Consider the following 27,568-nt stretch of genomic DNA (forward strand, 5'->3'; position numbering starts at 1 on the left):
TTAGGCGTCCTTTCTAGAGGGAGTGGCCCCTTTAAATAAAAAGTCTTCTGATATCAAATTGCCAGTGAAGGGGACACATTTTACCAGGTAACACATCACCAGGGCTGCTTAGGCATCTGTGTCCAAAGTGAAGAAAATTGACTGAGACCCCAGGGGCCTGGGGCTGCAGCCCCCAGTGCCTTATCTTTGAAGTCTTCTGTTCTGTCTTAAAACATCACCCAAATTTTCCATTCAACTTCACAATATGCAAATAAGATTTTAAATTACTTTTAAGTAAAACTGCTCTGCAGGATGACAGGTGGCATTTCATCTGTGGCTTTACGTAGGATGAAGTATCCCGGCACACCCACGGAAGGGAGCTCGCACTTGAGCTCGAGCAGCCAGGCATTCAGCAGGGAGTGGTTATATTATTTTTTATTTTTTGGCAGGAATCTGATCATCACATTGGCTAGCCAATTAACAGGAGAAGCCCTAGGGAGTGAGTGGGATCCCAGATGGAGCATTTTTGATGAGAGTGAAGCTAACAGGACAGGTCTGGTTGCCCAGACAGAATATGGTAGAGGGAGTTGCCTGGGTAACATCCAGTCTTGGGGCCTTATGGGATGGAGTGAAGGGCCCCGGAAGAGAGAAAGAAGTGTTGGCTTCCAGGAGTGCTGCTGACCCCCAGTGGAAGGAGAAGGAGAATGGTTTGGTTCGGCTGCTCCATGAACCAGGGACCCTTGAAAGTTCTCCACAGGGCCCGTAACAGGCTAAGATTGATCTTCAGAGCAGAAACAGATTGCCAGAACTTCAGTCCCACAGCATATTTCACTGGCAGATTGGGTGCAATTTTCCACCACCGCCCCCCCTCCCCCGCAGATGGGGGCATTTCAAAAGCAGAGGAGGAGAGGGAGGCTGGGAGGGGAGAGGTGGGTGGGGGAGGCAGCTGTCAGCTTCAGCACAGGCTTCAGGACAACTCCTGCAGATGTGGGCAGAGCAACAGCTGCCAGTTCCCCGAGCCTCAAGCCTCGGGCAATTCCCCAAATCCCGGGGTGCAGGAGGGAGGGCGCTGTCCAGATTGTACAAGGGGATCCAGGGGCTTCTGGACACAGAATGTAGCCTCAGGATGGGTCACTTCGCATAGGAAAGGAACATCTATCCTTGCATCAAAGTAAACCAATTTGATCAAGATTTGTAATGCAGATGAACATAATTAAGTTGAAGATTTTAATTAGGCAGAGTTTTGATGAAACTTAACGGGAACAGGCAGGAACACTCTCGCTGTCTATTAAACATAATCCCGCCTGGTGAAGAGCTCTTACAGTTGATGATCTTTAATGACTGCCCGGCTCTCAGCTTCCTCACTGGTGTTCCAGTCAGCCTGGAGGAGGGTAGGGGCATGGGAGATAATTGTGGCGAGAAAGGAGTGAGACATGTAACCCTCGGGGTGGTGTCTCCTTCCAAGGAATGTTGGTGCTAAACTCTCAGGGTGCCCACTTATTTGCTTTTCACCTGTCAAAGCAGAGAAATGGTGCAGGATTAAGTCGAGGGTTGTTTCATAGTCAAGAGTTGGGAAGGAGCGGACAGGGCTTCTTGCTGGCTGAGGCTCCTCCAGTGGCCTCTGCCCACCCCTCCACCTCTCCATTCCATGTCACAAAGCTTGAGTCTTCTGTTGGCCTCCCCCGAGAAAAAACAGAAAGAAGGCCTCCCTCCCAGAGCACAGTTCTGGAAAGCACCTTCAGCCCAGAGGGCTGGATGTTAGCAAATACCACACTGCTTAAGAAGTGAAGGAATGAACAAAGCAATATGTGAATAAGTGATTCACCCTGGAACTATGCTGACAAACACAAACTTAAAAATATGGGCCAGCCATGGCTGCTGCCTTTTTTATAAAAAGTGCATGGGCTACAAAGAGAAATTCTTTTTTTCCTTTCTCATCTCCCTGTTTTTTTCTTTATCCAATCAATGTTTACTGAAGCCTCTCTCTACAGCAAGCACTCTACCAGGCACTGTCCTTGTGATGCTAGCAGATTAGAGGGAGAGACAGGCAGGGCACATATATTCAGGAATTATGAGAAGTTCTGAGAAGGAATTAGAAGTCATACTACTTTGGTTCAGGTCAGGGTTAGCAAACAGCAGCCAAGGGGCCAAACCCACCTGTTTTTGTAAATAAAGTTTTGTTGGAACACAGACACACCTACTGTTTGCATATTGTCTACAGATAATTTTGCTACAAAAGCGGAGTTGAGTAGTTGTGACAGAGACCTCATGGCTCACAAAGCCTAAAATATTTACTGTCTTGCTAATTACAGAAAAAGTATGCAAATCTTAGCTTAGACAATCAAGGCAGGCCTTGAGAGAAGATGAGACTCAGTGCAGAGCTGGAGGAGGAGGGTTAGCCAGGTGTGGGGAGGGGCAGGGGCGGTAGCCTTACAAGGGGAGAAGTTGGGTTTGTTCAGGGACCTGGAGGTAGTGGTGGGAGGACACAGGCCCTGGATGAGATGAAAGAGGAGGAAAGGTCCCTTCACTCAGACTCTGCAAAGGGATTTGGATATGAGGTGGTGAGATAATGTGATGTAATTTGTAAAGAGCTCCTTGGCCCTGGTGGCCACAGTGGCTTAGAGGAGAAATAGTGCCTGCTCCCGTTAGATAGGGCAAGAGAGGTGGTGGCTTGGATCAAGGTCATGTCAGTAGAGATGGACAGTGATGGGCAGATTTGGAACATACTTGAGGGATTAAGTTGACAGGGTTTAGAAATAAATGAAGTGTTGGATAGTAAAAGTGGGAGGGGTCAAAAATGATCCCACTCAAGATTTTGGCTGGAGGGGCTAGGTGAATGGTGGTACCATATGCTGAGGTTGAGAAGATGGGTTGGGAGGGAAGTTTGGGTGGAATGATTTAAGAGTTTCGGACTGTTCATCCTCCTTAAAATGGAGATTCATGTGAGACTCCAAGTAGAGATACATATACTCCAAGGAAGACCGTTGGGTATATGACCCTGAAGTGCAGCTGAGAGGCCCAGCTGAAGACAACAGCTTGTGAGTTGTCTGCATGTAGGTGGTGTTTCAGTAACAGGACAGGAAAAGCTCACGCAGGATGAGAAGGAAAAGGAAAGGGACACAGGACCCATGGCTGATGGTGTTCCACAGTCAGCTTAGCTTGGGCTTGGCCTGTTGGCTATTGATATTTATCAAAGCATCAGGCTGAGGGTAAATGCTAAAGAGACTAAATTAAGGAATATGCTTTTTTAAAAGCAATGAATTATTCTTAAGCATATACAGTTACTCTCAGGTGTGTGCTTCCCCCACAATGGGAGCAAATGGAGGGCCTTATATCTCTTTGTATAATGAAAATATAAGTAGTGTGTGTATTGTTTGAATAGCGCATACATGGTTTGCTCTTCTCAGTTGTTTAAAGTGGTCGTTCCTAATCACAGCTTCCCAGCAGAGTCATCTAACCAGCTGGTGAAAACTATGCATACCATGGGCTCTGACCCAAAGTGGTTTGGTAGATCTGGGGTAAGCTTCCAGGAACCTGTTTTCAATGAAGACCCCAGGAGATTCTGATATGGTTTGGCATTTGGTAATCACAGTTTCCTCAGATATTTCCAAGGCAAACTTGAGATTTTCCATCCAAATAACCATATCTTGTAAACTCACAAGGGTTAAAATTTATGTAATTGGGGTAACAGATAAATATTATGCTCATGCATACACTGGAATTATTATCACAATCAAGAAACGTATATTATGATTATGTACACACCAAGTAGAACCACATTGTTCATTTTGTTCATTCTTGAAAATTAAAATGGGAACAATGAAGATGAGAGGCCATGAATATTCACAGTAGATGTCCTTAGCTAGGGACCACAGATGGTCTCTAGTTCATCCATGATTCCTCATTATGTTGTATACTGTTGGGAACCACCCTGCCTGGTTTAGGAAGCTGTAACCCCCACCAAGGCTAAGGCTGAGGGAGCAACCTTGGACCATAAACCACCAAGGAGACAAAAACTTATCTCCCTGGCAGGAGCACCACTTCTGCTCCTTTTACTTCATCCATAACTGGCCCCAAATACTTGGTCAGTTAGCCAATGACGGGTAAGATTCCCCAAAGAGGGGAACGACTTAAGACATGCACAATCACATGGGAGGCACCCAAGGAAGGACTTTGGGGGCTACAGCAAAAAGGGGTGATGGACCTTCACTCCACCCCCCCCCCCCCCTGCCGCTTGGACAAAGGTGAGTCCTCATTGTCTGCGAGAAATCTCCTAATCTCTTGGCTGCCTTACTTGCCTTGCTCCACCTAAGTCTGAAACAATGACAGAGGGTGGTGCAGCCCTGTGCTGGAAAGGGTGGGTTTCCCAGGCAATCAAGCCTAAGAAAGAATATGTAAAATCCTGTGAAACCTGCTTTGTTTAAAATGCTCTCAATTAAATGATAAGGGTCCAAGGAAGAAGTAAGTTTGTTCCTCACAGTTTTACAGCTCTTTAGTTATCTGACCCAGACTCAGAATAGGCCCTCAGAATTCTTTGTTATCTATTGTTTGATCCTTACTGCATGGCAATGATTAATGAGCTTTACCTGAATTCTTGTGCAAATAAACTCAATAAAAGCCTATTGAGGAAAAGGCTCGTGGCCCTTCTCCTTTGAGAGACTGGCCACCTTTCCTTCCCAAGCAAAATCATGTCTTGGTAGACTTATTCTCATTTGTGGTGGCCAAGGGGCAGGGGGAGCCCTGTCGGTGGAGCCCCCCCCCCAGTATACAACATGGATGCATGACTGTGGATTCTCATGGAGGGGGTGTTTCATAATTTTTAGAAAATTCTCAAAGTGGCCCAAGACCTGTAAGAGTTAAAACCCATTGATTTAGAAGATATTTTTGTGCCTTTTAAAAATGTGCATCTTTAAAAATAGCACATGAGTCTGAAAAGGCTTTGGGAATGTGAATGATTGTAATGCTATATGTTAGTATGAAAATCAAGAGCAAAGCAATATCATTTCTAGTAAGTCCTGTAAATAAACCAGGCTTTTGCTGTATTAGATCACTATAAAACAATTCCCTGAGGCCCAAGGGATTATGTGCTAATAGAAGAAAATGCTTCTACTAAACCATGCAGAGGATAGAAAATATTCTCACTATGATAATTTACACACATCCCTCCATGGCAAGCTGGTTGTTTTTGCTGATCATGTTGATCACTAAAACAACTGTGCAGATTTTTTCCCAAGTTTGAAATGTTACAAGTGCATTGTGAGGACTAAAGCCTTTGTTACTAAACGGCATGCAAATGCACTTCAGAAAAATGCACGTTGGTCTTAAAACCAGAGCAAGCATGGTTTGCTTACAAAACAGTTGTCTGCAGTCTTCCACATCAACACATAGAAATTTCCAAGGTTAATTTAACATTCCTTGAGTGATACTGACATCAGAGTTTGTTGGGGAAAGGACATGAGATACCTCATGGTGGTGGATGGACTTGTCTCTCCTGATCTACTGTCCCCAACCTGTTCTTCTTCATGTACTTCCATCTCATGAAATGATGACCAATCACCCACCTGACCAAAAAGGAAACCATGGGTACCATCTTGCCCCTCTCTCTCCTCACTGCTCACTCCTAAACCCTGTTGCTCTTACCCCTCCATCTTCTCATAGCTGTCTGCTTTTCTTGCAGGCGCTGACATTTCTTGTCTGGATGACCGCACTGGCTTTCTGACTGGTTTCCCTCACTCCAACTGTAACAACTCAACTCTGCTAAATGAGTGCATGTACCCATCCCATGCGTCTAGGTGCCACTTGACCATCTACCTACTGGGCAGAGGGTGGGGTAGGAAGCATTTCATATCCTTGTCCATTCCACCCCAGCCTGCATTTCATAGTCCGCCCTAAGACAGAGTCCACTTCTCTGCTGCAAATTATGGGCCTACAGAGACCAGCTGAGGCCATGCCCTGAAGATTCTGTTTCTAGCAAGAGGTTTAGGAGACTCCATTTAAAGAAAGGCCCTCATTTGGCAGCAATGCTTTTCCGATCGCCTTTTCCAGTCTTCTTTTCTTTTCTAGGGGAATTCTCACTCTCTTAGGTCCCAGTAGGGCTGTTGATCCCGGGGTCCCAGCCCCACAATAGGAAGGATCTCTGACACAGACTGGCCAGTCCATGTGTCCCCACCACTTCCTAGGCCACTGTGACTGGCTCATGTCTGGGCATGGAACCAAGCCAGGCCAGTTAGAGTCTCCTGGGATTGATCATTGAACACAGATGAAGAGAAATCATCTTTCCAGTGAGGATGCTAAGCTTGAAGGATACAAGTGTGTGGCTGCTGGTGGCCATTTTCCCACTGACTGGTGACATTGTATCTGCAAAATGTGGTTAACAAAGATGAGGGATGGTGATGGTGGCAGTGGTCACATACGATGTTTACTGAGTGCTACCCTCGTGCCAAGAGCTATTCGAAGTATTCTAAATGTATTAATTTCCTTAATATTCACAAACCTCATGATTATTATTATCTTGATTACAATGATTATTGCTGTGATTATCCCTATTTCACGGGTGAGGAGACTGTGACACGGAGGGATTAAGTAACTCAGAACTTCAAAAGCTATTCTGTGGGGGAACACAAGTTGAACCCGGAGGCTTGGCTCCTGAGCTGTGCTCACCACCGTTTTACTCTGATGTCTCTAGCAGTATGAACTGAAGAGGAGGGGGAGGAGGGGAGGAAGGGGGCCTGTGTCCCGAGGACATTGCTGGAGCCCTTGGATTCAACCTCGTCTGAACCCAGGGCTCCTGGATTCCCAGGAGTGACCAGTCCAGTTCCTTTTTTTTTTAACTTCTGCCAGTTTGAGCCAGGTTACTGTCCTTTGCAACTTGCCTGAAACATTCTGCCCTCCATCATCTTTCATTCTGTCTCTTGTCTTATTGCTTTACCTTAAACAATAACTTTAAAAAATAATATTAGGACATTGTAGAAATTTGGAAAATGCAAAAAGTTATCATGAAGATATCTAAAAAGAAGATGATATTTTAAATGAAAGTATTATAAAATTTGCAAGTGATAAAGCAGTTCAAAATAATTATTTTTGTTTTCTTCCAGTCTTTTTTTCTAATCTCATATACATATAAACACATATAAGGTTGTGTACATATACATATATAATATTTTCACTTAACACTATATGATGTGCGTTCCCCACGTTAAATGTTTTGGGAAGCATAATTTTAATGGCAGCACAGCTTGCATGTGTGCGTGTGCGTGTGTCTTGCTACGTGCTTGACCTCATTCCTGATCTAACCTTCTGCTCTGGAGCCAGGAAGGACACCGCAGGCTGTGAGGACAGGCTTGGCTTTCCCCTGTGTTCCTTGGCCTGTGTCTTGGTGTTCAGTGCCCTGGTGATCAGCCCTACAACTCACATCAGCCCTGTCACAGCTAAGCCTCCCAGCCAGGAAGGCAACTGTGTCAGAAATGTCACAGGCAGAGGCCCTCTTGTAGCTTCTTGTCTCCCTGCCCGTGAACGGAAGCCAGGAGGGCTCCATAGCCAGCAGGCTGGGAGTGAGACATGCTCAGGGAAAGGTCCAAGCCCCTGTCACAGATCAGCAAGCAGGAAGCCAGGATGGCTCGGCAGCTCCAGGCACGATTTACTCCAAGGCATGCAGAGTTACCAGTTAGCACAGTAAGAAAACTCTTGTTCCTGACTTTTTAACTCCACACATCAATAACAATTTGCTTGGCAGAGCCTGGGTGCTGGATCTAAATATGCAAACCACCAGGGGGAAAAACAAGGATAACATCAAGAAATTAGATTTAAAATACCAAATAAACTCCTTTCACTGTATCCTGCCCCTCTCCCAGTTAGTGCTGTATAAAGGCTAATAGCATTTATGAAGCATTAAATGCTACATAAATAACTAGTTATTGATGTAAATGAGAAAAAGAGGAGGTGGATGGAAGGAGTAAAAATAGCACAACTGGATGTGAGTGAATGTCAGTCTCATATCTGATAAATCTCTGGATGTCACCCCAAGCCACAGGCAGTGGCAAATTAAGAAGATAGGCTATAACACCCTTCCCTGAAAGGCACCTAAGGCAAAGGCTAGTGACAGAAGGGGTGCTAGACAGTCTATAGCCAAGGAGTATGTGAAGCCAGAGGAGTTCAGAGCAAGGCAGCCATTCCAAGTCGAGTACAGTCATAAAGCAGGTACATTTCCCCATCTATCCATTCATCCGTATTTCATTATCTGTCAGCTATACCACTGCTATTACAATTATTAATTACTCGGTTGTGGACTTACTATTAATGACTACCATTTATTGAGGGCTAACTCGTGTCAGGTTTACACAAGGTGTTTTTAATATTAATCATCTCAGTGAATCCTCATGACCTTTGAATTGGGTGTTTTTACCTATACCTTAAATTGATGAGAAACTGTAGCTCAGAGAGCTTAAGCAACCTTTGGAAGGTCAAGCAGAGAGTGTGTATCAGACCCACAGACCATCAGTCCAACCATTCTCGCCTCCGTATTTAGCTGGTAAGTTTCTACCATGCACCGAGCTTTGGCTTAGATGTTGAGGCTACAAAGGAGCCTTTGGCGTGGGCCCTAGAACACTAGTCTATGGAGTAGATGTAACTGGAATTGACTAGATGAGGCCTTGGAGTGAGAAGGCCCCAAGATATTGTCCCTGGGACACCCCAAAAGCAATGTTTAGAGTGTCATGGTAACCTCAGGAAGACATATCTGACTGTGTGAATGGTTGAGGATAACTCAACCTGGATCTTGAAGAGTGAGTCATGTTTCTGAGATAGAGAAGTGAGAAACATACTCTTAGGGGTGGATGGGGGTGGGCAACAGCACAGGTAAAAACAATAATAATTTAAAAAGTTGTAAGAATTTGGAAAATACAGAAAAAAATCATGAAGAAGAATGTGCAGGGAGACACAAGGAGTACGGCTGTGGTGAGTGATCTAGTGAGCACACTGCAGAAGTGAGAGGATTTGGGACCCAAGGCATTTCCTGTACCAAGCTATGTGCATCTGCATACAGCTGATTGTAAGGGCCTGAAGGTACAAGGGCATCGGTGCCACGTGGAGCTGACAGCTCGGCCACCAGGCCCTCCCAGCCATCCCCCGCCTAGGTGTCCACCCCACCACCCTGGCTTTGTTACATTGGATCTCCTTATTTGCTTGACTATTTCAAAGCACGTATCCCTGAAATATTATATGAAATTGCTTCTTTTGCCTCTCTCTCCACTAGAATATAAGCTCCAGGGTTTTGTTTCTCTTGATACTCGTCAAATAAATAAATGAACCTGACATAGAAAAGAACAGAAGATCTTGCCGCCAGTGAGAAGCAGGAGCAATAAAGTCCTGTGATGGGCCAGAGGCCTGTCACTCGCCTGGGACTCATGCTTTTTCCCTAATTGCTTTTAAGTGGTTTGGAGTCAACATCACTTCTGTGTCCCTTGAATGGCTTGTGGCCTTCAAGAAGCAGTGGTCCTAGGCTGCCATCCGAATGCTTCCTCTCACCAACCTTCAAATGCGGGCAGGCAAATTGCTTGCAGACATTGCAAATCAGTCATGGCATTTTTTCTTGTAGCCTCAGAATCCTTGTCAATATCACACTCCAGACAGACACCGCTAATCAATGGGAAGTGGCATTAGAGAAGACACTTCCTGTTCATCCTGCCCATGAACTACACTGAGCAGACGTGAGAAGGGAGTACTATAAGTAGATGCAAGGAGGAAGGGCCCAATGTGTATTCCAAAGAAACAGCACAAGCTTTATCTCTTCAGAGCCCCGCCACAGTGACAGACAGAATAGCACGGAAACCGCACACGTAGCACAGGGAGTGTGAGCGTGACCAGTGAGGTCAGGCTGACTGGGTGCAGTCCTGGTTTGACAGTTTCCTCACTGGGTAGTTGTGAACAAGTTACTTAACCTCTCTGGACCTTGGTGTCCTCATCTGTTAAACAGAAATAATAATCATATCTAAATCATCAGAATTTTGTTGATGGAATAATAAAATAATCCACATAAAGCACTTAGCCCACTGCCTAGCCTAGGAGACAGTTAATAATCAGTAAATACTAGTTATTGATTTTTTTAAATTGTCATATTTATAAGTATAAAATTATCCAGAGGCTGGATGTAGAACTTCAAAAATATTTGAGCTAAAATTGGTCTACTTCCTCTCAGGAACATATAAGGCAAAACTGGTTTCCACTCAACCTCATCAAATTTTGTATTTCCTTTTTCCAATTTTTATTCATATTTAAACCACTCTTATAAAAACATTAAAGAAAACCTTTTAAACAGTAAGTAAGCATTTACCCATAATCATAGCCCTTTTACACAACTCATTTTATTTTTCACATTCCTTCCCAGTCCTTTCCCAAATACACTTGTAATTTTTTAAATAGTGATCACCTCAGCAAGAGGAAGGAAACAAGGTCCAGAAGGAAGATGTGTCTCTTCTCCTCACTTTTGCACACATTACACGGACTGAAGCCGGTCACGTGGTCACACTGACTTCAAAGGAAGCAGGGAAATGCAACTCTGAGTGCAGCTGGGACGAGAGCTGGAGGTGTGTGACAAACGGCAGTGAGGACCGCCACCACTCCTGTCCTGTTCTTCCCCTCTGGGCTCCTTTTATCTCTGCTCCTCCCTCCATGTGTTGGGAGACAAGAGCACAGAAGCGGAGGGGTGGAGGAGATCCTTATTCTCTCCATTTTTTGTTTGCAGTACTCAGGCTACCTGGCTTCTGTTTTTTTCTGGATCATTTCCTGGCCTCTAAGCTCCCCATTCATTTCTCATGAAGAATAATTCCACTGCGACATACAATGTTATTACTCCCAAATTCTCATACCAAATCCTCAGCTAATAAATGGGCCTTTTCTTAGCAGACCTCATCTTCCCCCAAAGGCTGTGTGTGTGTGTATGTGTGTGTATGTGGTGGGGGCATTAAAAGACACCCCCCCTTTTTCAGTTACACAGATATTTAAGTGGGTACTTCTCTGAACTGGAAAAGTCTTCAAAGGAGCAGACAGTTCAGCTTCAAAGTCAGGAACATGGGCCCAGGCAGTCATGGATGCAAATCTGAATCCTTCCCTTATCAACTGCGTGACTTAGGGAAAATGTTTAACTTCTCTAAGCCTCAGTTTGCCAGCCTGTGGTGCGAGGAATTACATTAGCTCCTGTGTCGACATAGAGCTGTAATGAGGATTTACTGAGGACAGCCCTGGCACATAGTATAAGCATTCAGTAAGTTCTGGCTCCTATTATAATGCTCTTCTCCTCCCTCTAGAAATCCCTTTTGTAACCTTTGTGACCAGCACAGGAAACAATGGAACCCTCATCTCCTTGAATGTCATCTCTTTACTTATATTAAATCACAAATATCAACTAGGGATTCTTTGGTTAAAAGTACCAGAAAACCAAACTCAAAATGCCTGAAGCAAAAAGAAAAAAGCATCAGTCTCATGTGAGTGAGAGGTCAGGGTTGGTCAGGCTGCAGGCACCGCTGGATTCAGTTGCTCAGATAATGTCTGCGGAGCTCACTCTCTGTCTGATGTTTTTATTTTCTTCTGTTTGGGGCTGATTTTCCCTTGATGGTGGTAAAAAGACAGCCAAACAGCTTTGAGGTTATATCTTCTTCTCTCAGTGACCATGCTGAAGAGAGACCATTTTTAATAAAAATCTCAGAATTACCTTTCATTGGAATTAGATAGAGCTGATGGTTGTACATTATTGCAGATGTATTAAATACCACTGAAAGGCAGGCGTTAAAATGGTTAATTTTATATTATGTGAATTTCATCTCTATAAAAAATAAAGCTAAAAAAATATTGTCTCTGCCAGGTGCCAGAGTGCCTGCAGGGCTGTGGTTCAGAGGAGGGTGGACCATCCTCCCGCACCACCCCCTTCCTGCCTCTGTTCCTGCCTGGACGCCTTAAACAGGAGCTGCTGCTGGTTCCAGGCCTCCTTTTCTCTCTTACTTTCTTTCCCCTGTGAGAAAAGTCATGTCCTTCCAGATTGGTAAGGACAGGGAAAGGAAGTGAACCCTCTTGTGTCTTTATTTTGAGGATGTCTGCAGACCTAGTTATCGGCTCTGGGTGCATCTTGTTACCAGTTATGCAGAGGTGCATGCAGGGGGACCCAAGGCCTTTCCAGTGCTGCTCAGAGCCACCCCCTCCCCCTCAGGCACTCCCGGGAGTCCCTTGCTGTCACCAGATCAAAGTGTAGCTCCTCCTGTGTTCCCCTTCTCGCTGGCAGGAAGACACTGGCCTTGTTTCTAGGGGTGGAGCTTCTCCTCAGGGAACAGCCTACCCACTTCTTTATCCACCTTGACATGCTTGGTGTTCAACAACCATTACCAAAAAAAGTGGCATGAAGCTGTTTTTATAATAAAATGGGTGTATTTATTGATTTTTTTACACCAGTTTGCATTTTAAATGGAAGGCAAGGGCCTTCCTCACCATCAGTTACCAGTTGTTTGGGCCCCATTCGTCCCACTAGGTCAATGGACACGTGACTAACTGTTTAAAAGGACAAGTAAGCTTGTTCTTTCAAAATCTATCCTGTTCAGAAATCTAGAACTTCAAAGGAAAACAAAAAGACCTTTTTATCCCCTTCCTTAGTTGAATTCGTTTCCTCTCTGGAAGCTGATGTCTAACTGGAATCACCGGAGAAAGGAGGTTCGGGCCATTCTGCTGTGAATCTGATCTGCAGAGGCAGCCCCCTGGGGGCCTGTTTTCCTCAGGAGCTGTAATTTTGGCCGAAATCATCTGGGAAACTTTCCTCTTCTCATTTATTCTGCCTATGAAGACCTTGTTAATCATGCCAAAAATGCTTCACATTTGTATAGCCATTTCAGCTTTTTCCAAATTCTTGTCACATTAATCATGTCACTTGATCGTCACAAGTCTCTGGAGAGGTGGGTGGAGAGGAGACTAGAATGCACAGATTACACATGACGGAAGTGAATCCCAGAGAGGTTAAGCAGCGTGCCCAAGGTCACACAGCCTTGCAGTCAGTGAGAACCAGGTATGAAGACCATGTTTCCAAACCTCTAGCTGTGGACATGCACTGAATCACAAACACAGGTGGCTGCCCTCTGGTCTACGTCAGAAACGCAACTGTAAAAGTTCCAAGGACTGAAATTCCACCCCTGGACATACTCGGTTTTCCCTCATTAACATGTGGCTCGGCGGCCCAGTTGTCCTTTTGGGGTTGCGTGTATTATGCTGGTGACTTACTATTCTTTGTGTTGTCAGCCTGTCGCTTGTGGAAATCAAAGGATGGTAGAGTGGCTTGGGTAAATCTTCTTTTGATCTGTTTTAAATGAAACCCTATTTACAAAATACACTTCACTTCTTTTAATGTGCAGCTCACTAATTAGCTCACGTCTGAGAGCACTTTCCTGAGAGAAAAAAATTAATTAGCTCATTCCACCTTGAAAAGACACAATTCTTGAACTAATTATGGTATTTGAATGATTAATCTCCTTTAAATACACATGTGTTCAGGAGTTTTACAGTTAGGGAGAATGCGTAATGAGAAAGAAGATAGAAAGCCAAGGGAAAAGGCACAAGATAGCAATTCAAGACAAAAGTTATGCCCTTGTGGTCTGGAGAGAAAGTTTGGGGACCTTTATTGTCCAGGTAAATGCCGTTGATCTGCAGAACGATGAGGCAGGTAAAGTTTGTTCTTAACCCTCCTCGGGTCTCTAATTTTTTTCTCTTTTGTAGCCCCCCGTTACTCATGTCTTTAAGGTCAGTCACACTACATGTGTGTCTGCTGTCAGAGGGGGGGAGAGAAGGGGGGAGAGAGAGAGATTTATACTAAATTGTTAATGACTGGTAGAACTTTTCATCTAGCTTTACTCCTCTTACAATTATTCACTCTTTAATGTGGAACTGAAACTATCCTCATAAATGCTTCTCTATACATGGATTGTAGGAGATAGCATATATCCCTTTCTGATTGATTGACAGTGTCTGTCTGATTCATGTCATAACCTGTGTATAATGGCTTTATGAAGAACAGTGCTCTGATACATGGTGATGTGTGCCACAGGCACAGATATTGGGAGTGGCCACGTCTAAATCATGCGCTCACTGTCCTGACTGTAGCTTGTAGGACAGCAGTATTCGTGGTAGCGGGGGAGCTTCTCAGGGGTTGTGAAACCGCCTGTTTCAGGGCATCGCCTGTTTCACTCAGAGGCTGGCTGCCACTACTGACCGTGTGTCCAGTGGGGGAATGTTTCTATTCCAGTCAACATTTATATCGTAAATTCCTTACAAATAGAAACTATTTCTTTTTGTATCTCAAGGGTGTGACTTTTAGTTGGTGCTAAATAAATAATTGTTGAAAAATCACAGAAGAGGTAACATAGTAAGTGGGGAAAGAAGTGGCTTACGAAATAAAAGTTTCAAGCTGGGTGAGACTGGAGGAAGGGTACACTATAACAGAACTGCATTAGTCAGTGTTCTTTAGAGAAACAACCAATAGGAGATAGACAGGTAGATAGATATAGATAATATAGATATAGATATCTATATCAATATATTTACCAATATATCTCTATCAATGTAGATAGATATAGATGTAAATAATATACAGATATCTATCGATATCTATCTACCTAGTGACTTATGATGAGGAGCTGACTCATGAAATTCACAGAGACGAGAAGTCCCATGCTCTGCCGTCTGCAAGCTGGAGATGCAGGAAAGCCAGTAGTGTAGTTCAGTCCAAGTCCAAAGGCCTGAGAACGGGGGAAGTGGGAGGTTTAAATCTCAATCCAAGGACACGAGAACAATGTCCGAGCAGAGAAGAAACAGGTTCAGCCTTCCTTTACCTCTGTGCTCTGAGTTCTATTCAGACTCTTGGTGGCTTGGGTGATGTCCGCCCATGTCGGGGAAGGCCATCTGCTTTACCCAGCCCACAGATTCAGATGCTAGTTTCATCTGGAGACATCCTCACAGGCACACCCAGAAATAATGTTTAGCCAAATATGTAGGCATGCTGTGATCCAATTTGACATAAAATTAACCATCAGAACACCCCTTGGATGGGCTGGTAACTAAAATTAAACAGATTTTAGCACTAATCATCCTGGCAGCCAGCACAAATGCGCAACATGTTGGGTTATATGCTTATTGTATAATTTAAAAACTTATGTAAGTCCATCTGTCTGGACAACATTTTCTCTGTCACTAAGTCCTGGGAGAAGTGTATCAAGTGGCTTATCCTCAATGAGTAATATAATAGCCAATATTTTTGAAATGTGTTTTGCAATTGATACAGGGGTATTTTTTAAATGGAGTTTCTTGTATCAACTCTCTTAAGATACAGTGGACCTAGCATTACACTGTGAGCCAGTGAAGACAGTTCTGAAAGAAAAGGAGACAAAGTAGTATGGTAGGAGGGTTGTTCCCACCTCCCTCCCACCCCCAAGGGGGGCTCCAGCCTTCTCCCTGAGCCTTTTCCCTGTGCCTCACTCTTGTGGCAGGCCCCCGTGCCCTGGGGCGGAGCTGAGTCTCACGGTGAGGTGGAGGCCGAGCCCACCCACAAACGGGGAACAGCGTTTCACATCTCTGCCCCATCAGGAAAACAGGCACACTGCCGTGCAAGGGGCAGGGGCAGGGGCAGCCCTGCCTCGGCCCCACGTGTTCAGGTGCTCTCGGGTAAGTCATTTCCTCTCTCTGGGTTGCGCTGCCCTCGGGAATATAGTGTTGGATTATCAGGGGCCTGCAAAATTTTTTCTGTGAAGGGCCAGATAATAAGTATTTCAGGTGTTGCAGTCCCTAAGTTCTCTTTTGTAACAACTCAAAGCCGGCATCATAGTGTGAAAACACCCAGAGACGATATGCAGAGAAGTGGGTGTATCCATGCTCCAGTGTAGCTTTCTTGAAAAAAGCAGACAGTAAACTGGATTCGGCCCACGTGCCATGGTCTGCCGCCGTTGGACTAGATAATCTAAAGGCAGAGCTATGCAACAGAGATAGAATGCAAGCCACAAATGGGAACCGTAACATGATTTTTATTTTTCTGATAACCACATTTTTAAAAGGTCTTTTAGAAAAGTGAAGTAATTTTAATAATATGTTTTATTTAACTCAGTATATCCAAAACATTATCATTTCACCATATAATCAATATGGAAACTTGGGCATGAGATACTTTTCCCTTTTTTTTTAATAATAGGTCTTTGAAACCCAGGCTGCTTTTTGCCCGTCAGCTCATCTCCGTTGAATTAGCCGCATTTCAAGGGCTCAGCAGCCCCGTGTAGCTAGAGCTATCACGCTGGTCAGCACAGTTCTAACAGGTTCTACTCTACATCTGTTCCCCACATCTGCCAAAAACAGAGCAAGGCAGTATTTTGTTTCCTCAACCCTGATAGTGCAATACGCAAGTCTGCAAAAAGGTCGGTGCTGCCTCTGGGTCACTCTCAGACTAGCTCTCCTGCAGTTAGGAAACAGTCGGTGCCCTCATGCAGAGCAGGGAATGCCTCCTTGCAGCCCCCCCAGGCACTCTCTTAAGTGAGAGAGAAGGAGAGAGAAGGGAGATGAGGGTGAACACTTATTTACTCCTGGTGGTGGTGAAGAGTGGGGGTAGGCTAGAGGCTTTGCTGGAAAAACCCACTACAAACACGGTATTTCTCCGGAGTCTCATGTTGTACTTTGAATACTTTAAACTGTATTCAGTTTTGCATTTTATACTACCATATAATCTTTTTTCATTTTTAATGTGTATGTGTTTCCAGAAAGATGTATGTGCCATATTCATCATAGTGCCCTTGGGCATAGGTTTATACAACAAGGTGTTAAACTACAAGCTTTAACTGAGGCTCCAAGACGCATAGATATCAAATGCTAAAGTCAGCTGCAGCAGACCACAGTGCAGACATTTTCTTTGAGAATCGGTTAAGTGACTCTTAAGTCAGTCACCCATAGCGAGAGTATGAAGAGGTTGAGAGAGAGGATTTGTGGCGAGTGTTTCTGTGGAGAGATCTGTGCTGTGGGCCTCACCCTGAATGTGGCCAGGAAGCCTACGGGCGCATGGGGACCGAAATCTGAAGGCCGAGAGAGGGGCAAGCTGAGGAGAGGGGGCTGTGCTGGGATTGCCTCCCACCCCAGAATTCTCCCGAGTCCGGGCCCCCCTGTGGGCCTCACATGGGCTGAGTGAGAAGGAACACATGGGCATTGGGGCAGAAGGGAGAGGAAAGACATTGGTCCCCTTCCCACACCCCCTATGCAGGTGACAAGTATGAGCGACTGTGGGAGCTTTGACCCTTCACCTTTTTAGGACCAAATGAGGCTGCACTTCAGGAGTTCAGAGTAATGAGTGAAGTTTGTGTTGCCTGAGAGGGACCAGAAAAGGACTCCTCCCCCCGAAAAGAAAGAGAATACAATAGAACAAAACATGACTGTGTAATACATTGGTTTAAGACTCTTGACCTTAGAGTGTTACATACTCTTGGATGACATATTTATGTTAAATGAGGGGCAGCTTCCTGCCCATTGGATTAACTCCAAAGATGGGAATTTCAGGCCCCATTCACTAGGCTGGTCAGGGGAGTATTTGGTGGGGCTGGTGACCTTTCTGGTTCCTCAGATTGTACCAGATTACCACCTATAGCAGTAGTGGTGTCTACAATGTGCAGCTGGCACACAATCTTAGAAAAACAGGGAGATCCAGTCCAGAGGAAGGGAAATAGTAACAACAGCAGATACTTGTTCACCAAAGAGATCACTGTGTGCTGTGCACTGTTCTTTCTCACACCAGAACCCAAGGTGGGTATGCTTGTATCATTTTACAGAAGAGAAAGCTGAGGCTCAGAGAGACTAAGCAACTTCATCCACATCCCACAGGCAGTAAAGAGCAAGGATGAGATTTGAATTTGATTTTGTTCGCCTTAACCACTACTATTTGTTGATCCTCTTTCCCAGCCCAGATGTGGCCTTGGGCCTCCTATGAAGTACTTTTCTGCCTCCGTTCTTTCTTTATCTTCCTCCTCTCTCCCAGAGATTCCATTCTCAGTTGAACAAAGTCCCTCCTCTCTTTTCCCCTCACCTGGGATGCATAAAATGAACAGAGACTCAACAATTTTGAGCCAATGAACTTTCTGGCTTCAGAAATCATGGCAGGAATCTTAGCCAAATGCTGGAAAATACTGGCCAGGCTAGAAAACAGAGAAGCAAGTTCTTACCACTTGGTACAATCAGGTCAGAATTCATTAACGTGGGACTGAAGATGAAAAGGGATTTTCTGAGGGCTCCCAGCAAATGTCGTGATTGGGGCTTGTAGGATAAAAGCAACATGCCCCTCTGTCATTACTTTGCCCTCCCCTGTTGGCTGTCCTGAGAAGGCATCTGTTCGGTACCCACCATCGTAAACCAGTTTGCCTTTGGGAAATGCGCCAGCAGTTGGGCCCCGGTCTTTGGCTTCCTTCTTCCAGAGCAATGCTGGAGCACCCCAGCAGCAATTGCTCGGCACCCTCAGAATAGCTGCTCCCTGTTAACATCGTCTGTGAGGGCATTATCACTTGCTCGTCCTGCCCTGAATCTGCTGAATTATTTTCTTAGGTCTCCATGACAGAACTGTGAAAACTAGTGTTCAGATAGCCAATGTCATCAGCGATGCAGCAGCCCTATTGCTAAAGCAGCACTAGATGCAAATGACATTTTTTGACAAGTAGCATCAAATTTCAGATGTACATGGGACTCTTCCCAGAATGAGCTTCTGGACCTGGAAGGAGTCCAGAGGAACATATTTTTGCCTGGGCCTGCATGTGAACTCTGCCCTTGGATGTACATTTGAAAAAAGATGACAGAAATTCCTCTCTGTAAGGAGCTAATCTGATCCCTGATGAAAATGTGTTCAACTCTGAAGTTGCTAGAGACTAGTGAAGAGAAATGAATGACAGTTTGATTCTGAATGTTGGAGCTTCCTGGCCAAGAAGGGGCAAGACCGAGAGTTGGGAGAAGTTACAGTAAATCACTGCTGAGCAGGGCCAGGCAAGGAGGATTCAGAGACTCATCTAAAAGTCTTTCATTGACCCACTGATTTTTAAAAAATATTTATTTAGCACCTAGTGGGTGCTAAAATACCAAGATGGATGAGAACATCAACAGAAAGCATTTTCAGAGCAGGAATATTTCAGTCAGTTTGGGCTGCCATAGTAAAACGCTGTGGACTGGGTGGCTTGAACATTTGTTTCTCACAGTTGTGGAGGCTGGCAGTCTGAGATCAGGGGACCAGCTGGTTAGGTTCTTGGTGAGGGCTGTCTTCCTGATGATATCCTCATATGGCCCATCCTTGGTGGGTGCACACAGAGATCTCATGTCTGTTCCTCTTTGTGGAGGAGAGATCTAAGGTCTCCTCCTCTTTTTACTAACCCCATCTGTGTGGGTCCCACCCACATGACCTCATCTAAACCTAAGTACCTTCTCAAGGTCCCACCTCCAAATATCATCACACTGTGGATTAGGGCTTCAACGTATGGGTTTTCAGGTGACACAAACATTCAGACCACAGCAGTGTAACTATAAGCTGGGCTCTGGACAACTACTTGAAATGTATTGTTCTATTACCCGCCTAACAGCCATGTGATATAGATACTAACAATATTATACTAACATTTTACAGATGAAAATTTAAAGCCCAGAGAAGTTAAGGAATGTAATTCAGATCACACAACTAGTAAGTGTCAATCCAAGACAGGAAACTTGCCCTTGGTCTTTGTCACTGTGAATTCTGCCCTAAAGGGCCAAAGCCAGACAGATGAATGGAATGAAAATATAAATCAAGGTAGGCACCACAAATAGGACTTTTGCTCTGGGTGATATATTGGACAACATACTCTGAAGGCCCCTGTCTCAGTAATCTGTTGCTTCATGACGTACCACTGCAAGATTTAGCAGCTTTAACCAGCAATGATTTACTATTTGTTTTAATTCCAGGGGTTGGCTGGACCTGGCTGGGCAGTTCTGTTCCACATGGCTTCATCTGTGGTAACTCATATGGCTACACTTACCTGGAAGCTCAGCCGGGTCTGAAATGTCTCTGATGGCCTCTCCCTCTCACCTTGTGGCCTCTCAGTGGGTTAGCCTGAACTTCTCAGATGATGGATCTAGGCTCCCAAGAGAGGAAAAGCAAGGGCTTCAGTCCTGTTACAGCTGAGGCGTAGAGCTGGCAGTGTCAATTCTACAGCCTGCCATTGATCAAAGCAAGTCGCATGCCAGTCCAGGCCCAAGGGAAGCAGAAATGCAGTCCAGCTCCTGATGAGGCCTATAGCTTGCATGCATAGGGGTGGGAAGAATTGCTAGTGTCTATGTGTGAGCTTTGGGCCTGCAGCATGGGGAGCTGAACCTGGGACATCTCATTAAGCTGGGCCCCTCAGAGGGAACCAAAGTGGTCCCCAGTCAGTAGTGTCTCCTGGATCCCTGAAGAAACACATACAAATCCTTTCTGTAGGAAAGCACCTTCAATATGCACCATCAGAATTCTTATTATGTTTAAGTATGAGGCTCACCACTTTAAAAATCACCGGAAACACAGGAAATAAGCCACCATGAGTAAAAAGTAGTAAAAACACCAAACAATACAATTAGGTCCCCATCAGACTTCAGATTTTGAAATGATCATATGCAGGATATAAAATAACCATGGATAATGTAGATTTTTCAACACAATATTTTTATTTGGTGGATTAACTTTTGGTATGACCCAGCCAATATGGAAGAGGTAAACATTTTAGAAATTATAAATATAAGTATTTCTGTTAAGCCACTGTTAGGGCTAAATAGCAAAGAAAATGTAGCTTGAAAGAGAATAAGTAAAATGGAGGACAGGGCTGAAGGAATAGCCCTGAGACAATGCAAAGAGACAAGGAGATGGATTAAAAAGCATGGAGAATAGAATGAGAAAGTATCACCTGCATTGTCTAATAGAGACCAAGAAGAAGACAGAGGAGGGGATTATTCAAGGAGATAATGGCTGAGCATTTCCCAGATGGATAACCAGCCCAGATGTACACATACAGGAAGCACAATGTGTAGTAAGTAGGATAAGTAAGACTGAACCCACGTCTAGATGCACAGCAATGGAACAAGAAAAATCAAAGACGAAGAAAAAAATCTTAAAAGTAGCCAAAGAGAAAATGCATGCCCTTCATAAAGATTAGTGTTGATTTCTCAACAGCAACAATGGGTGTTAAATAACAGAGGAAGAAGATGTTCAGAGTGCTGAGGGAAAATACCTATCAAGCTAAAATTATATGCTAGTAAAAACTGTCTTCTGAGAATGAGGGCAAGCTAAAAATATACTTTCAGATAAACTGAGGGATTTTAGCTTCAAACGATCTTCATCAAAGAACTTCTGTTGTCTTTCAGGGGGAGAAAAGTGACCCTTTTCATACTAAAATTGTTTAGCATAGGAGAGAGAGAAGGGAATTTCCTTAACCAAATAAAGGATATCTATCAAAACCCCTACTGCCACCTTATTCCTGGTGATGATACAGTCACACCCTCTTGAAAATGAGGGCCCGGACAAGGAAGTGGCTGCCTGCAGTCTGTGTTCCATAGGAAGCCGACCTTGACATAGAGGTCAGCCTACGAAATGCTAACTAGGGAGTGTTTCTGGAATTGTCATGTGCAGAAGGGAGAAGAAGGAAGCCGGTATGGGCAGGAGAATGGGAGCTCGGAAACAGCACCAGTGAAGACCTCAGCCACGCTCGCAGAGCCTTCAGGAGCCTGGAGGGCCCTTTAGAATGGTGCTGAATCAGATTGCTGAAGGCATAGGATCAAACCCTGGTGCTGGCAGTGGCCATCTTGCCACCCTGAAGGGGTGCTTACCTAAAAACAGAGCAAAGGCAGAATCAATAGTTGGAGAGGACAACTCCCTGAAAATGGAAACTGAAAAAAGTCCTTCAGTGCTGGATTGGGAAAGGCATCGTGGGGTGGTGGGAGAAGTTAGAGAGACACAACCCAGGTTTTCCTCTACCACATATCTCCTGTAGGACCCTAGAAAAATTAACACCCTGGTCCTGTATTTTTCATCTGTAAAATGGAGATTAATAACAGTAACTATCTGATAGGTTGTCATGATTCAATGTGACAACATGGTGCTTGACACACAGAAAATACTCAGTGAATTTTATCTAGTAATCCCCCCATTAGCATTCTCAAATACCTCCTTTTCTACGCTCTGCTACTTGCCCTACTCTCCTTTCTCTATAAAGATTATTTATCCCAGATCTACTAACAAAAGGAGAGAGTGAGAGAGTGAGATTATTAATCTAATCCTCTGGACAAATAAAAGCAATTTAAGCCTGAAACAAGAGAAGAAAAAGTAGTTTCTTGCCAAGGAAGATGCTAGCAATGACTGCTTAGCAGATGCCAGCCCTGTGGGCTTTCTTTGACACTATCAGCCAAGCTTCACTTCAGCCTAATCTGGCTGTTCCGATGCCAGAGAACTTGTCTGGGAGTTGGGGAGGGTTAACGGAAGATACCACATGGCCCTCCTAGTTGCGTGGATAGCTCATGTTTGTCACATTAGACGTGCCCATGTACACTCCACGTTGCTTAAATCCTAATGTGCTGTGAAGAAGCCAGAGCTCTGGGATAGCAGTGTGGCAGAAGAGCCCCTTTTCCAAAGAGGATAGGAATTCTAGAATCCAAAAAGTACAGGGTGCTTGAGTGGAGGGGGCCAGGGAATCCTCTCTTTACAAATCAGCACCCAAGTTAGGAAACTTGCCCAAGGTCCCTTATCTAGCTTAGAAACATCTTCTTAGTACTTTTCTCTGCTGGAATCAGGAGGAAATTTGAGCCCAGATGGCAAATAGATTTTGATTTAACTGCCAACTGCAATCAGTTGTTGGTGTTTGGAGCAGCATTGTATTGAGAAATATTCCCAGTCTGGCTTTAGAAGAAGATAGTGCTGTGATCACTTAGCAATGTCTGTCATGGGCAACCGTCAGGAGTGAGAGAACTGTCTGCTACAAGTTTGTTGACCTTGAATTCTGGGGTAATAAGGTGGTTGCAGCAAGGATGAGGGTGGGATGGTCCACAGTTAGGTTGCCTATGGTCTTTTCTTGTCCTTCCTATACTGGTCCTGTACTTTTATTTATCCCATTGTATGTTCTTTTTTTCATGTGGTTGGACATGGTTGTGAATCATCACTCTGGACTCATATCCCACCTGAGTTAGGGAGATAAATCTCAACATCAGGCCCTGGGCCAACCAGATAACAGCTTTTTGTTCCTCCTCTTACAGAGGGGTGACCTCTTGGCCAAGGAGATACCACCCCAGTGCAAAAGACCAGCCTCAGCCTGCTGTAGGAACCTATTGTTGCCTTTTCTTTGATTTCTTTGAGGTACAATATCATAGATTCCATAATGCAGGAGAAGCATCTGGGATCATCTGGTGAGGTCTGATTTTACAGATGAGAAAACTGAGGTCCCGAGGAGAGAGATGGCTTGTCTGAAGTTACAGAGGGAAATGCAGGCTGCCAGTCTTCTTATAACACCACAATCATTTGCTTTATTCCTTGTCCAACTTTATGTCCCCCACTATAGTAGTCAAACTTCCCATGCGGGAGTATTTCAGCAAATAACCAATGGCACGCTGCAAACTTAGCAGAAAGGAGGCAACATAAATACAAAGTGACAATGACTAGCTCAAGTCTCAAAAGCATGTAACAGAAAGTGACAGATGACTTGAAATGTTGATGATACTATTATTCTATTAAGGAGTGTTCACCTATCCTAAGGCACATCAGAAGTCACACTAGAAATCTTTCCTTCAGGCCCAAAATGTAACACATTCCTTTATGTGTAATGTCTGCTAAGACAATATAGGAATATAGGTAGTTGGGCATTTTGATAATTTGGAAAATTTTGACAGTTTTGTATTTGAAAAAAAAAGTCTGGGCCCTTCTTTGGACAAGGTATGTTGCTGGGTGTTAGTAAGACAGTGATGATAAAGCACCATCAAGCTTCGCAAAACTCGAAGTCTGCGTGGGGAGACAAATAGACACACGCACGCACAAAATGTGGTGCTGTATGCATGAAATGACAAATGTGTGTGTCAGATTCAGTGTGGCACAGAGGAGGGAGTGGTTGACCTGGGAAGGTGGCGGGACATGTTTTGCAGAAACAACATCTGAGTTAGGTTTGAAGGATGAAGAGGAGTTCTTTAGTAGTTCTTGTGCACTGATCCGTGTGATAAACTTAATATGCACCCAGCGCATGCCAATCACTGTGTTAGGTCCTGGAGGTTGCAATAAATACCTAAGGTAGAGTCCCTGGCCTCTCAGATCTCACAGACTAGCCAAGAGGTAAATATGTCAACAAAGAATTTTATTACAGTGTGTTAAGAGCAATAGTCATTGGCTGAACCCAGGGCAGTTATAAGAAAGGCCATGTTGAAGAGTGAACTTGGCTGGACATTTTTCTCTCTGTTTGTAATGTTCTTTTTCAGCAAGTACTTATGAGTCATCCTGATAGCATTAGAATATCAACAAGAAAGTGACTATTTACAAGAGAATTGATGAGAAGAAAACTATAAAAAAACCTAATGGAAACCTAGCTATCAGCATCCATTTAATAAAAATCACTGAGTACCTATCAGATGCTAGGTACCATATTGATATATGGAGATACAAGAGAGAGAAATACCAAGTGGCCATAAAAATCAAGGGGTTCATGGCAAGGGTGATGTAGTCAGTCTGCCCAGGTTCAAATCCCAGTTTCCCAACTGACTAGCTGTAAGATCTTGGACTAGTTGTTCAACCTCTCCATATTTCAGTTTTTACATTTGCAAAAAGTAGATGACAAATAACTATGGTTGTTGTGATATTAAAAACATTAAAACAGGCAAAAGGTTTAACCTAGTCCCTGGTGCATAATAAGTGGTCAATAAAAGTGTTAACAATGAAGAAACAAATGATGATGATGATAATAAACAGATGCTGAACTTGAAGAGCCTTGGAATGAGTTTGGACTTTACCCTCAAGTAACAGGAAGCTGAAAGGTTTCTTGTTTGTTTGCTTTTTATTGTTTTTAAATTACAGTTTATATTCAATATTATTTTGTGTTAGTTTTACTCATACAGAATAATGGTTAGCCAATCATATACTTTAAAAAGTGTTCCCCTGACATTTCCAGTACCCAATGGGCACCATACATAGTTATTACAATATTAATGACTATATTCCCTGTGCTGTACTTTACATCCTCGTGACTATTTTGCACTACCAATCTGTACTTCTCAGTCCCTCCACCTTTTTCACCCAGTCCCCTGGCTCCCCTCCCCTCTGGAAACCGTCAGTCTTTTTTTATGTTATATATGAGTCTGTTTCTGTTTTGCTTTTTCATTTATATTGTTCTTTAGATTCCACATATGAGTGAAATCATACGGTCTTTGTCTTTCTCTGACTGAATTATTTCACTTAGCATAATAACCTCTAGGTCCATCCATGCTGTCGCAAATGGTAAGATTTTGTTCTTTTTAGTGGTCGAGTGATATTCCATTGTATATAGATGAAGGTTTTAATCAAAGCAGTAACACAGTCAGATTCAACTTTTTAAATATTTTTATTTAAAAACTTTAAATACATACAAAGCAAAGAATATAATTTCTTGTACATAACACTCAGATTCTATAGTTATCTAGATTTTGCCACATTTGCTTCATCTATCAATTTTTTCTTTTCTTTCCTTACAATAACATATTCCCAACTCAGCTTGTCTAAATTCTGCCAGTTCTACAAGGATCTCTGCTTCCTTTTAGTGGGAAGGTGTTTAGAGACCACAGTTTAGGTCCCAGGCTTCCTCATTGTCCTTGGGTTGCTATTGCTTCTAGGTCTTTTTAGTGGACAGTTAGGAAATAAATATTTTTGAAAAAGAATCATGAGTTCATACTGACATTTGCAATTCAGTTTGAGGGAATATGCTGAGTGAGATAAGTCAGACAGAGAAAGACAAATACTGTCTGATACCACTTCTCCGTGGGGTCTAAAAGGCTGAACTTGCAGAAACAGACAGTGGAATGATAGTTAACAGGAGCTGGAGTGGGAGAACTGGGGAGGGGCTGTTTAAGGGCACACACTTGCAACTAGTAGATGAAGGAGTTCTGGAGATCTAGTGCACAGCATAGCGACCACACTCAATGACACTGTATTATACACTTCAAAGCTGCTAAGAGACTAGGTCTTTATTGTTCTTATCACAAAAGAGAAATGATAATTTGGTGCCATGATGAAGGTATTAGCTAATGCTACTGTAGCAATCATATTGTGTCATATAAATACATCAAACAACACATTGCCCACCTTAGACTTATACAAGGTTATGTCAGTTATACTTCAGTGTTTAAAAATCAAGGTCTTTGTTAACTTCTAATATAAATAATTGTGTTATTTTATTTTGCTGAAAACTTTTGTCCTAACCACAGTAACATGATTACTTATTTGCGTTATCCTACAATATATGCTGTTTCCAAAATTAAGCCAATATTGCTCTCATTCATGCTATATTTGTAATGTACTATATGAATAATATTATATATAAAGATGCTATACTTACAATATGAATATTACTATATATAATAATAATGCATTATTATATTTACAACATAAAATTACCATGTAATATGTTTAAAAAAGTCAAATATAGGCAACATCATATGGTTCAACCTAATATTAACAGTAAGGTTATCGAAAGAAGTCTAACATTTATTTGAAACTTTTTTTGGTTCTTAAACTATTCCACAAGAATGTAAAGTCAAAATATTTTTATGAAAGTTACTCAAAATAATTATCTTCTTGGTGTGGTTAATGTTACCAATTTGAGAAACTGCTTTTTTAAATTAAATTCATTGGGGTAACATTGGTTAATAATATCATATATACGTTTCAGGTGTACAATTCTGCAAAGAATAGGGAGCGCTCCACACATTTGCATGTCGTCCTAGTGCAGGGGCCATGCCGAACCTGTCTGCATCGTTCCCGTTTTAGTGTTTGCCAAAGTGAGCAGCAGTTGTCTGTGTGGTTTTTTAATTTCACCTTTGTTTCAATTTTTAGAACTCCTTATTTTATTTTAGTTTTACATAGTGTTATTTTTTTATTCCAAAGTCAAGTTTTATAAGAGGACGTATTCAGAGGAGTTTTGCCTCAACCTCTGTCCTCCACTGGGCACTTCCTCCCCTGTTATTTTTATTAGCTTTTGGTTTCTCTTTCCAGGGTGCCCCTTTGCAAATACAAGCAAGTGGGTCTGTACACACGCGGTGTGTGTGTGTATGTGGTTTCCTCTGTCTTACACAAAAGTTATGCATACTGTCCTGTTCTGCATCTCCCTTCTTCTCATGAGAGTTTCAGATCAACATTTTGAAAAGACGATTCATCTCCTGTAGGGAGAAAAGGTTGGAAATAGATATTCCTGCTGGCAGTGGGGAGGCCACTGCAGTTGTCTAAACAAGGAGGCTAGTGGTGGCTACGATGAGGGTAGTGGCAGTGAAAATGGACAGGTTTGAGATAAATTTTGCAGTTTAAAGGGACAGGGCTTCGAGACTGTTTTGATGTAGGGGGTAT

The 27,568-nt window shown here is 43.4% G+C and overlaps 1 long non-coding RNA gene and 1 other non-coding gene across 2 annotated transcripts in view; one reads left to right on the plus strand and one right to left on the minus strand.

The window, feature by feature from the left end:
* The window catches only part of LOC118497877, a 91,979-nt gene that overhangs the window by 37,932 nt on the left and 26,479 nt on the right, over positions 1-27,568 (plus strand). The window lies entirely within an intron of this gene.
* LOC114510451 lies at positions 26,913-27,015 on the minus strand. The gene has a single exon (XR_003685635.1). It is a non-coding gene; the product is annotated as a U6 spliceosomal RNA (small nuclear RNA).

This window comes from Phyllostomus discolor, chromosome 13 (assembly GCF_004126475.2).
Source record: "Phyllostomus discolor isolate MPI-MPIP mPhyDis1 chromosome 13, mPhyDis1.pri.v3, whole genome shotgun sequence".
NCBI lineage: Eukaryota > Metazoa > Chordata > Mammalia > Chiroptera > Phyllostomidae > Phyllostomus > Phyllostomus discolor.